The sequence below is a fragment of the Pteropus alecto genome, unplaced genomic scaffold (assembly GCF_000325575.1).
Source record: "Pteropus alecto unplaced genomic scaffold, ASM32557v1 scaffold65, whole genome shotgun sequence".
NCBI lineage: Eukaryota > Metazoa > Chordata > Mammalia > Chiroptera > Pteropodidae > Pteropus > Pteropus alecto.
In genome coordinates, this window is record NW_006439191.1 from 6,934,754 (window position 1) to 6,945,170 (window position 10,417).

At 44.1% G+C, this 10,417-nt stretch overlaps 1 long non-coding RNA gene across 6 annotated transcripts in view; it reads right to left on the minus strand.

Annotated features, from left to right (window-relative positions):
• Positions 1–933: 933 nt before the first annotated feature.
• LOC107195952 overlaps positions 934–10,417 on the minus strand; it is an 85,098-nt gene continuing 75,614 nt past the window's right edge. For 2 of the 6 annotated variants that reach the window (XR_001517264.2, XR_003047559.1), the window contains exons 2-4: positions 9,051–10,332; positions 7,758–7,890; positions 934–3,447 (exon numbers count right to left, since the gene is read on the minus strand). This is a non-coding gene — a long non-coding RNA (uncharacterized LOC107195952). Of the gene's footprint in view, positions 3,448–6,194; positions 6,603–7,757; positions 7,891–9,050; positions 10,333–10,417 lie in introns of those variants that run through there. The other 4 variants (XR_003047562.1, XR_003047560.1, XR_003047561.1 and 1 more) reach the window with 3 other exon arrangements.

The window sequence follows — 10,417 nt, forward strand, 5'->3', positions numbered from 1 at the left end:
GTGAAGTCATCTGGGTACATCAGTTTTTAGGGTGGCTGGGAAACTACTGTTTGGTCAACATCTCCAGTTGCTAACTAGAAAGGAGTATTTTATTTGGCGTTTCTAAAACACTGACACAAAGCGGATAGACAGTATGTCTGCCCCTTGCTGCAAATTTTAGCGATGTTGTTGTCTCCACAACTCCCAAAGAAATATAACCCCACAAATCGTGGTGCTTTCCAAGAAAGGTTGGGTGTTATCTTCGCTCTGAAGGGGACAGAGCGAAAAAATGATTAAATAGAAGGAGGGAGGCTCTGGTATTCTGCTCCTGGCTCTTCAACTGCCAAACTGCTACCGGACCCCTGGCAGCTCTGGTTTCTTTCCATAGAAGTTTCTTTACCTACTGACTCAGAGAAGCAGAACTGAACCATGCGGTTACATAATTAGTCTAAACATTTGCCTACGTAGGCTTCTACGAAGATACAGGATCTTATTTAAAGTCTTTTAAATGGATTTATTTTATCACTTCAGATCCCGTTTGACAGTCTCCCTGTCTCTGAAATATATATATATTGAGAGAGAGAGAGAGAGAGAGAGAGAGAGAGAGAGAGAGAGAGCGAGAGAGAGAGCAGAGCAAGGGAGTAAGGATAGCATAATGGAAGAGAAGAATTTGAAAGAGAAGAGGAAAAGTAATGACTTGCTCTTTTGTATAAATGGTCAACGATATATTTTGGATGTGAGCTCCGTAATTGTTCCACATTAACGACAGAAACGCCTCTTGTTTTGTAGTCTTGAATAATGAAGAACATTTTAGGATGCAGAAAAGTCACAGAAAGTCACAGTACAAAGGAACTACTTCCTTTTGGCCAGTTTTTAGTTTGCAATAAACAAAGCTTCTATTTTAATTCCTAAAGCACACATTGTCACGCGAGACGGTCCCAAGAGGAAGTCACAGAAAGTCACAGTACAAAGGAACTACTTCCTTTTGGCCAGTTTTTAGTTTGCAATAAACAAAGCTTCTATTTTAATTCCTAAAGCACACATTGTCACGCAAGACGGTCCCAAGAGGAAGAAATTATGCTTCCTTTTGGCATCTTGTAGAATTTCCCTAAGACAATGATGTGGCCCTAGCATATCATGGTGACCATCCATCTGTCCATGGAATACTTTGTGGGATGAGGCTGAGGAAGAACAGGGCCCAAGGGCCTCCGGTCAGTGTCATCCACACACAGTCAGAAATCACGTTTAGTCTGTAACGGAGGAGGATGGGTTGGCAAGGTGGGTAGCAGCACGGTCACCACGTTCCAGGAGGTGTTAGAGAGCTGATGTCCAGTCCTGACACCAACCAAGAACAGGATACCTGGGCTGGGGCTGGCGTTTCAGCCACTGATTGTGTCTCTGAATGTAACTCTGGCCGTTAGTGGTTCTTACTGTTCCATTTGAATGGTGCTTCCTGTCCATCTACAATGATCCAGAGGCTAAGAAACCCAATTTATTAGCTCCCATTTCCTCTTGATCTTTGCTTAAAGGGTGAACGAGACAAGTAACAACCACAAAGACAGCAGTCGGCCTTACGGAGTCCTCGCCGTGTGTGTGAAAGCAGTCCCCTGAAGGGTCGATGTAGTGCTCTATTGAGTTTTTTCAACAGTCTTGGAATTACTGATACTATGAACTTGGTATTATTAATCTCATTTTAAGGATGAGGAAACTGAGGCTTGAGCAAGAGACTCGCTCAAGGTCGCCAAGCTAGTCGGTGGCAGAACAGAATTCAAACCCCAGCTCTCTGACTCCAGAGCCAATAAACGCTCTTAAACACCACTCTACGTAGCCCCTTCACATACAGAGTTTGAAATGTTTGCTGCCAGAGCAGACAGATGTTATTGGTCAACTGGAGAAGGACGCTGAAGTATCTTTGGACTTCAAAAGCAATGCTTCCACTTTATGTCACCGAGTTCCTGCTTTCCATTCCCATTGCTGACACTAGAGTTTAAGTCGCCATCGCCTCTGACCTGAACCTCTTTGAAAATATTATTTCTCGCTAATTATGAAATTATTATAAACTCATTGTAAAAATTATGAAAAATGAGGAAAGGTAGACATCAGAAGAAGTTTCGTTTCCTGAGGACAGGATCCGTGATATAGTTACACGTCTCCGATAGTTTCTAGTAAATTCCGCTCATGCATAGGTGCTTAATTATCACGTGAATTGATCTGTACCTCATGGCTTTCTTTGAGTACTGGAAACTGTGAAATTTAGGCTAAAATCAGAAATGACAGGTTTGGGGATAACTGAGTATCTATTATTGTGCCTCAGTTGATATTGTACTGGACTTCTGAAAAATTAGGCTATTTTCCGAGTTATATAACCATGCTTATGTTATCGATTTCTAAAACCATGTCTGTCATGATAAAACTGTGGGATTCTTGCAATCTCTGGCTTTGACCTCTTAATTTTATGGATAAGAAAAAAGGGCCAGGGAGGTTCCTAACATCATCAGCCATAACCATTAGAGCAGGGACCAGGCGGCACATCTTCATGCTCAGAATTTGGGTTCATTTGTTCTAACTCGCTGCCTTGGACTCTCCCAGGACAGGAAGATCAGATTTAAAAAAAAAAAAAAAAGACCAGTAAGTCTCTGCCTAGATTTAAATCCTTGTTTGTATCCGGGTTGGGAAAATGGGTCGTGATGCTCAGCAAAAGTAGATTCCTTTTTATTTAGGTGCAGCCTTCAAGAGCTCACGATTTTCTGTCACTTGTGTCGAAGTGGGTCTTTGCATCTGAAAGCATGTCCTCGGGCACTTCAAAGGTCAAATTTCACTCCTAAACTACACTTCCTTCAAAATATACTTTGAGGTGCCAGAGATTCCTTCTGGCTGAGTAATGAACATTTCTTTAGTATTAAATAATCACAGTCGTTGGAGGTTAGAAAGGATCTTAAGACTATCGGCTCCAATGATCTTATTTTATATTCAAGGACACTGCAGTTTGCAGAGATCCTGACTTGATGAAGTCCCCTGCAGCGATCAGGACCAGGAACAGAAGTCTTTCTGAGAGCACGGTGCAGTTGTCATTACCTTTGTATAAAGGCTGAGAAAACAGGGGAGCTTGTCCCAGTGAGGGTTAGGTCACAATGCGACAGCCGTCGGTCTGTTCATTTGCTCAGGAGCATGGCATGGGTATTTCCAAAGTTAAACCAAGCAGGATTCAGACGGTGACTTGAGCTGGATGATTCAAAGATGAGTGTGAGGGACGTTAAGGAGGGCGATGATGGAGAAGCGAGCTGTTATTAAAACAACCCCACGCGTTGTCAGGACTGCAGCCTCCAGCCGGTGAGCTCACGGATGTCTGGCGGCTCTTTCACTCTATAGCCAGCACTGGGGACACTGGGCTAGCTCACCTCAGTGAATGTGTGCCGAGTCAATGTGGTCTGATGACAGAGTGGTCGCTCAGTGAGTATCGATCTGCCACTAAAAAAAGAAAAGAAAGAAAAAAAGAAAAGACCAGAAAATAAATAAAGGGCACAATAAAAAATACTCCAGCTCTCTCTTCAGCTCTGCGTTGCAAACGCTTAAGCGGTTATTAAAGGCTTCATTTACAGATAGCAAAGCTTCTGGAATTTTCCACACTCGGTCTTCCTTGTATCCCTTCCCCTGCTCTTGCATCCCGTCCAGTAGGGCTTTCCTTCCCGCTCCTGGGAACGCTCCTGCCCAACTCGCCAAGGTCACGGTACGGCCCAGACCGATGAGCCCCTCTCAGGCCTCTTCCGGGCGAACGTCAGCAGCCCTTGGCGCAGCCGGCTTCCCCGATCCTTCCCGAAACACTTCCCTCAACTCGGCTCCTTGCCATGACGGTCTCATGCCCTCGCCCTCGCCGCCCCTTCTCAGAAAGCACCGAATCCTTCACCTCTGAGCTCCCAGCATTGGAGGACTCCAGGGCCCATCCGTGGGCTCTTCACTCTTCTTCTTCTTCTTCTTCTTTTTAGTTTTTATTTTTTTAGGCGAGGCAACCCTTGGTTGACCTCACAGATTGCCAGGACCTTGTCAGCTTACAATCCCTTATTTTTAATTTTTACTCCTACAGCACCTGGTCTTCCGAGGTGGTCTCCCATCCAAGTACTAACCAGGCCCGACCCTGCTTAGCTTCCGAGATCAGACTCTTCTCTCTTCTAATCGTACCTGCTGTCCAGGTGATCTCAGCTTCCGGACGCCGAGGACCATGTCTACTCAAAGCTCCCTGTCAGGAGTTTCCCTGGCCACACGCTCTGCAGAAGCAGCCACTGTCCATCTTTAGTTTCTTGTCCTGCTTTGCTTTTCTTCATTTTACTTATCACCACCTGACATCCTATTAGATCATTAGCACATCTCTATTGTCTGTTTAATGTCTTCTGTGTGTCCCATTAGAATGAAGCTCCACGAGTGTGGATATCGTCGAGTTCGCTCATGTATCTTCGGTGTCTAAAAAATGCTTAGCCCTGAGCGTGGACTCAACATAGTTGCTGAATAAATAAACGAAACGCATGGGTCCGAGCGACAATGAAAAAGACCGCATTGCAGCAGTGGAGTAATAGACACAGGGACGGTGCGTGGTCTGCAAAGATGACAATGTTCACGATCTGGCCTTTCTAGGAAATGTTTGCCGACCCCCGGTTTATACACATTATAACATAACAGGTCAGAGTGTAGCTCTGGAGACATGTGTCCCGGGTTCAAATCCACACCCGCCCGACCAGCTGTGGCTTTGGTTAAGTCACTTGTCCTCTCTGAGCCTCAGTTTTATCAACTGTGAAGTGGAGATAACACCAACACTAACCGCATAGGGGAGTTGCGACACTCATAAGCGCTATTGTGCGGTGAGAAAGTACTTGAGAGACACACTGCTAAGCGGAAGGATGTGTGTTTAACTGATCGCAAAGCACACAGAGCAAACAGCTAAGCACTTTTCCTCCTCTGCTGGTTCATGCTCTTGAATTTTGGGTTAGTTGGTTTATATCTTCTCTCCACATTCCAATAAGTCATCGAATGCCAGCTATCTTGCCACTCCTCCCATCATCCACAGTTCGCTAATGCTTTGCTTATTATTATTAGTAGTAGTAGTATTAGCATTATTATGAGTTTTATTTGTTTACTGCTTTCTGTTCAATTTGCATATCTAGTATTCTTAAGTTTTCCTCTCAGGCTATCCTTGTATTAAAACATGAACGATTCAGTCAGACTAACAGCTTTTAAGCAACAGAAGTTAATTTCGTTTCCATTGCTGTTCGTGTTGGTGCATTGACTGTTGTCGCAGATGGAGACGGACCCCCCAGACCCTGAACCCCCATCACGGCTCCACTGCAGAATGGTGCCGATATCCGATAATAAAGTCTCGTGAGTCACAGACTCTCACGATGGCAGAGACTTGGGGACAAGTTCTGATATTTCATAGATGCGAAAACTGAGACCTGTTGAGCTTTGGTCATGTGTCTTCTGAGGATGGGACAAGACCCCAGACCTCTTGATTCCCATCCTGTGGGGGCTCCCACTTTTCTTTGTGCCATCATATTACTTTTCATCATTTTTACGAAGTGACAGATTTCTCTCAAAGAGCAAATACAAAAGGGGGAGGGGGCCGTGAAAACTTCTCTCTGTGCTTTTCTGCAGTGAGATCTTCGCACGTCATTTAGAGAAAAAGAGCCTGCGTTGCGAGCTGCTCCTCTGTGAACGAAGCCCCCGTGGAGCTGTCGATTGCCTGGTATATCATGATTGATGAATATCAATTTCCATCTCCATCTCTCTGACATAATCCACTTGGAGACATGCCTCCAAACCCGTGAGGCTGGCTGAGGGCCGCTCGCCGGCTGAATAGCCATTATGTTCTCCAGACAAGACGATCTTGTTTCTCTGAGCCTTTTCTCAGGTTGCTGTCCCTCAGCCTGCCCTGGGGGCACTGCCAGCTCACTGCCTTCCCTACTGGAGTCGAGCATGCCCACGACAAGTTCAGAGTTTCTGGCACGAAGCAAAAACACTTCCCTGAATGGTGAGCAGGGAAACCCCGGCACCTGTTCTGCCTCGCTGTTCCCCTGCCCAGCACCCTGGGGAGAACTGCCCTGTGAAACAGGAGCCGGTCTGTTTAAAACAATGTCCGGCAGGTTTCGCCTCTCTTCGCCCTCCCTTAGACTTTCCCACCCGAAGACCACCTAGGGGAGGCTGTTGCTAAGCGCCCCAATAACAAGACCTGAGTGCTTTCATTTATTTCCAAGACGGGATGCTAACATCCATTGGAAAGAAAAACCAAAGAAACTGGGAAGGCTACTGAACCCAGTGGGTGAGAGCGATTTGTTTAAACAATGCACACATTGATGCTGCGGATGGAGCGGTCTCGATTTTCACCAATATTGGCCCGATAAGGCAATGGTTGAGTGTGCTCAGTAATCGAGTCAAAGTGGATGATTTTGGGTGCGCGTGGGAACTGTTTCTACGGAATTTGAAATTAGAGCTCAGTAGGGCTTCGATTCTCTTCGAATTTTTCATTTTGCTTGTTAACGTGGACGAGAGAGCTGCCTCTCCTCCTCTCCGCCTCCCGTTCTCCTTCCCTTCCATTCCTCTCCCATTCTCTTCTCTCCACGCTGAGGCTCAAGCAGGTCCTGAATTGGAAGACGGAGAACAACTGCTATCGTCCCATTGTCCCACATAAAGGCAGTGACAGTAGTTTCAGAACAAAATATCTACTCACTGATGACGCATGATCTACGAGGCCTTGAATGTATAATATGTGTCAACTGAAACTGGTTCTCATCTATTATCTATCAACTATCTATCTATCTATCTATCTATCTATCTATCTATCTATCATCATCTATCATCTATCTATCTGCTATCTATCTATCTATCTATCTATCTATCTATCTATCTATTCTATCTATCTATTAGCTATCTATCTATCTATCTATCTATCTATCTATCTATCTATCTATCATCTGTCATCTACCATCTATCTATCCATCATCTGTCTGTCTGTCTATCATCTATCTCATCTTGAGCATTTTTTTTCCAAGGAAAACATTTTGACAGGACAGTGTGAACTGAATGGTAAAATTTAGACACGGGTAAATTAGAAAAATTGCAAGGTAGGTAAGAAGACAAAGAAGAGGCATAAAGGTATCCGTGTTTTTGCAGGTATTAAACAACAAACTAACAAAATAAAAAGAAAACCCCAACAGGGCAGCACGTTTGTCAACCAGAGTGACTGGGCTGTTATCCTGGCTGAAGAGGTAAACGTGTATTAGATGGAATATTATATTGTTCCATCTATGGCTTCTGTTTCTCCATTTATTTATTTATTTTTTTGAAAAGAGAAAATTCCTTCCTGAGAACACAATTTGATAGGAGTTGATTAGAATAGAGTGGAATGAAGAAATGAAAGGCGTTAAGATGTTTGGAGACAGAAAGCAGGAGCTTTAAAAGCACTTTAAGTTTTTTTTAAGCTTATTAGAGAGAAGGAGGGAGAGCGAGAGCGAGAGCGAGAGCGAGAGAGAGAGAGAGAGAGAGAGAGAGAGAGAGAATCGCATTCAGTCCTTTGAAGGACTGCTACTCAGTAAGGAAGAAGTCCTGGTCAGTGTGAATTAGTTCAAGTGAACGCACGTGGTAACTTTTGTACCCTGAGCATTTAGGGGAGGCTGGAACCCCCACAGTCCATGGTGCCCTCAGGAGGCCGTGCTCATGGTGATGGCATCTGTTGGGGCAGATACAGGCTGTGACCATAGATGGAGTAACCCTGAGGACACATATAAGTCACTAACCTTTGTCTTCTGAAATAACCCTCGAGCGTTGCAGTACGGGAAGTTGTTGATTATCCAGCAATTTTTCCCTCTTGGGATCTTTAGAGAAGAAAACATTGGTGTGTCTTCAATGGATCCTCCAATTTGTGGTGCTCTGATATTTGATTCAAGAGAAAGAAAGAAAGAAAAAAAATATATATATATACACACATAATACTCATGTTATGTATATAATACAAACACATATATATGTCTATATGTGTAAACATCTTTGGTAAAGCTTATTAATGAAATTGATGTAATTTTCTTTGGGGCAAAAAAAAAAATTCCATATGTGTACCACAATTAATTAAGGCATAATTTTCCACTTTGTAAAAGAATTTTTCCTTCAAAAAATGATTCTTTTTAAGGTTAGAAATGAATGAGCTGATAAGATCTTACAGGTCCTTAAAATAGGATTTGCTATAGCAGTAGAAATAATAATAATTAGCATTTATACACCTTCCCTCTTGTGCCAGGTACTGAGCTAAGAGCTTTATGTGAAATATTTCATTTACGCCTCCGGATCACCCTAGGAGGTGAGGTCCTATACTGATTGTCCTTACTATTCCTTGCTTTTCAGAAGCTGATGTTTAGAGAGTTTAGTAACTTTTCCGAAGTTACACCATTAATAAGAGGCGTAGCTGCGATTTGACCTTAGATAGTCTCATCCCAGAGCCCATATCCACCTTTTTTCAATAGCATTTCTATATTTTGGGGTACCACGGCTCTCATGTTAAGTGACACATCTGCACAGCAGCTCGCGACAAAGCAATGCACAGAACTAAGGTCTGAATAGAAATCGGAATATTAATCCTTGGTTTGAGTATAATTGTCATTCATTGTGGCCAATGCATTCCTTTCCATCATCAAGAATTTTGCTTTTATTTATCTATTTATTTATTTATTTTTAAGTTGGGAAAATCTGATATCGAATAAATGCCTGAATTCATGCTATGTAACCACGTGGGCAACGCTAATCCAGAGCACGGAAGGACAGATGCAGCATTAAAAGACAGAAGGATATGGAGAAATGGCCAATCTAGATTTTTCTCTGTTTAAGTACAGTTCTATTGAGACAGAACAGACGATGCGGGGACCAAAGCTTTAACTATTGAGCAAAAAAGTGTTTATTTTCTTGTAGCGAATCACCCCTCGTGTACAGATCTTAGAAAAGGAGGCCATTTCCAGCGTTTTGTGGTGTCACTCAAAGATAATTCAGTCTAGCACCTGGCTATGTCTCGCCTCCCACATACTCTCCTGATACACACACACCTCATACAGAAACAGGTCTGAACGAGTGACAAACCCAGAGAAATGACCAATATTGATTCAGTTCAGAAAGTCCGAAGTGGTTTTCCTAGAAACACCAGCAAGACAAAGATGGAGAGAGGCATCCAGGTCCTACCGGAGGGATGAATGGGTGTGAGAAAATGCGAGGGAGGCTTTTCGTATAAACATAACCGAGGTCAAAGATCACTGCAGTCTCTGCCGGGCTAAAACATGGAGAAGATGAACCATCAGGTCTGGGCAGCAGAGCGCTGTCTCTCAGGGGAGGTGAGGAGTACGCAGGAGAGGGGTCCCTGACCTCTGCTTATCTAGCAGCTGAAGTTTTGATCTCAAGGCTGGGAAAGACACGGCCAGAAATAAATGTTTGGGGCATGACATTCCTTCCATGTTAGGACACTGCATTCTTGCTGTTTGGTGACAAATGACTGAACAGCGAGCTTGGTCCCGTTTATGATCTAATTCCATAAGAATGAAACTCTGGGCATCGGCTTCAGAGCATTCCAGGAAAGAGTTAAAGCGAACGCAGCTGCCTCGCTTCCTTCTTCCTCCTTGGTGAATGACGAGCTGGGATGCTGGACTGGCCTCCCTCGAAGGTGCTTTGTCTCGCTTTGTGTTTTGTTGTCTGCTGTCTGTGGAAGAGGCCAGCTCTCTCTCTGTCTTTCCGCTTCCTTTCGGCTTGAAATCACTCGTAACGAACATGTCCCTTCTATCTGAAGACTACACATAGAAGGTAGAAGAAAGGGACCATCACTCTCACTTTTGAAAAACGGAGACAGAGCGAGTGAGTGTGTGAGTGTGTCTGGGCGTGCGTGATCCGTGTAGGAAGCGTCTGAGTGGGGTCCAGCTGGTCTCCTGGCCACAATAATTCTCTAACCGACTGAACAAAGCTTCCAATAATACGCGGTGACATTTACACAAATATTTGTGGTCGTGCTTCCCATTTCTCCTTATAGGAAACAAGGGAGATTTTTGAATGCTTTCGGGATGTGATCAGCAGACGGTAGTGGGAAAGAATTTCTCTGAAAGTTGACTCGCCATAAAAACGAGGAAGGAAGATCTAAAAGAAGTGAGAATATCCCAGCTAATCAGGATGCGGCGCTTTCCGACCTCTGATGTCCAAACAAGTGTTTTGAGTTCGATAATAGGAACATGTGTCACTTTAATGAATATTTTCCTTTGGAGCCGATTGGGTGGTTACATTTTTGGCACCGATCTCGAGGTCTGTTGCTTCCATTACCTGACCCGCGGTCCGCTTCCCTGGTGTTGGCTGTGGGGAAGAAAAAAAGTGGAAACTATCTCAGAACCTGAAAACAGCACTGAGCGAGACTACGTCCCATCTTTTAACTGAACCG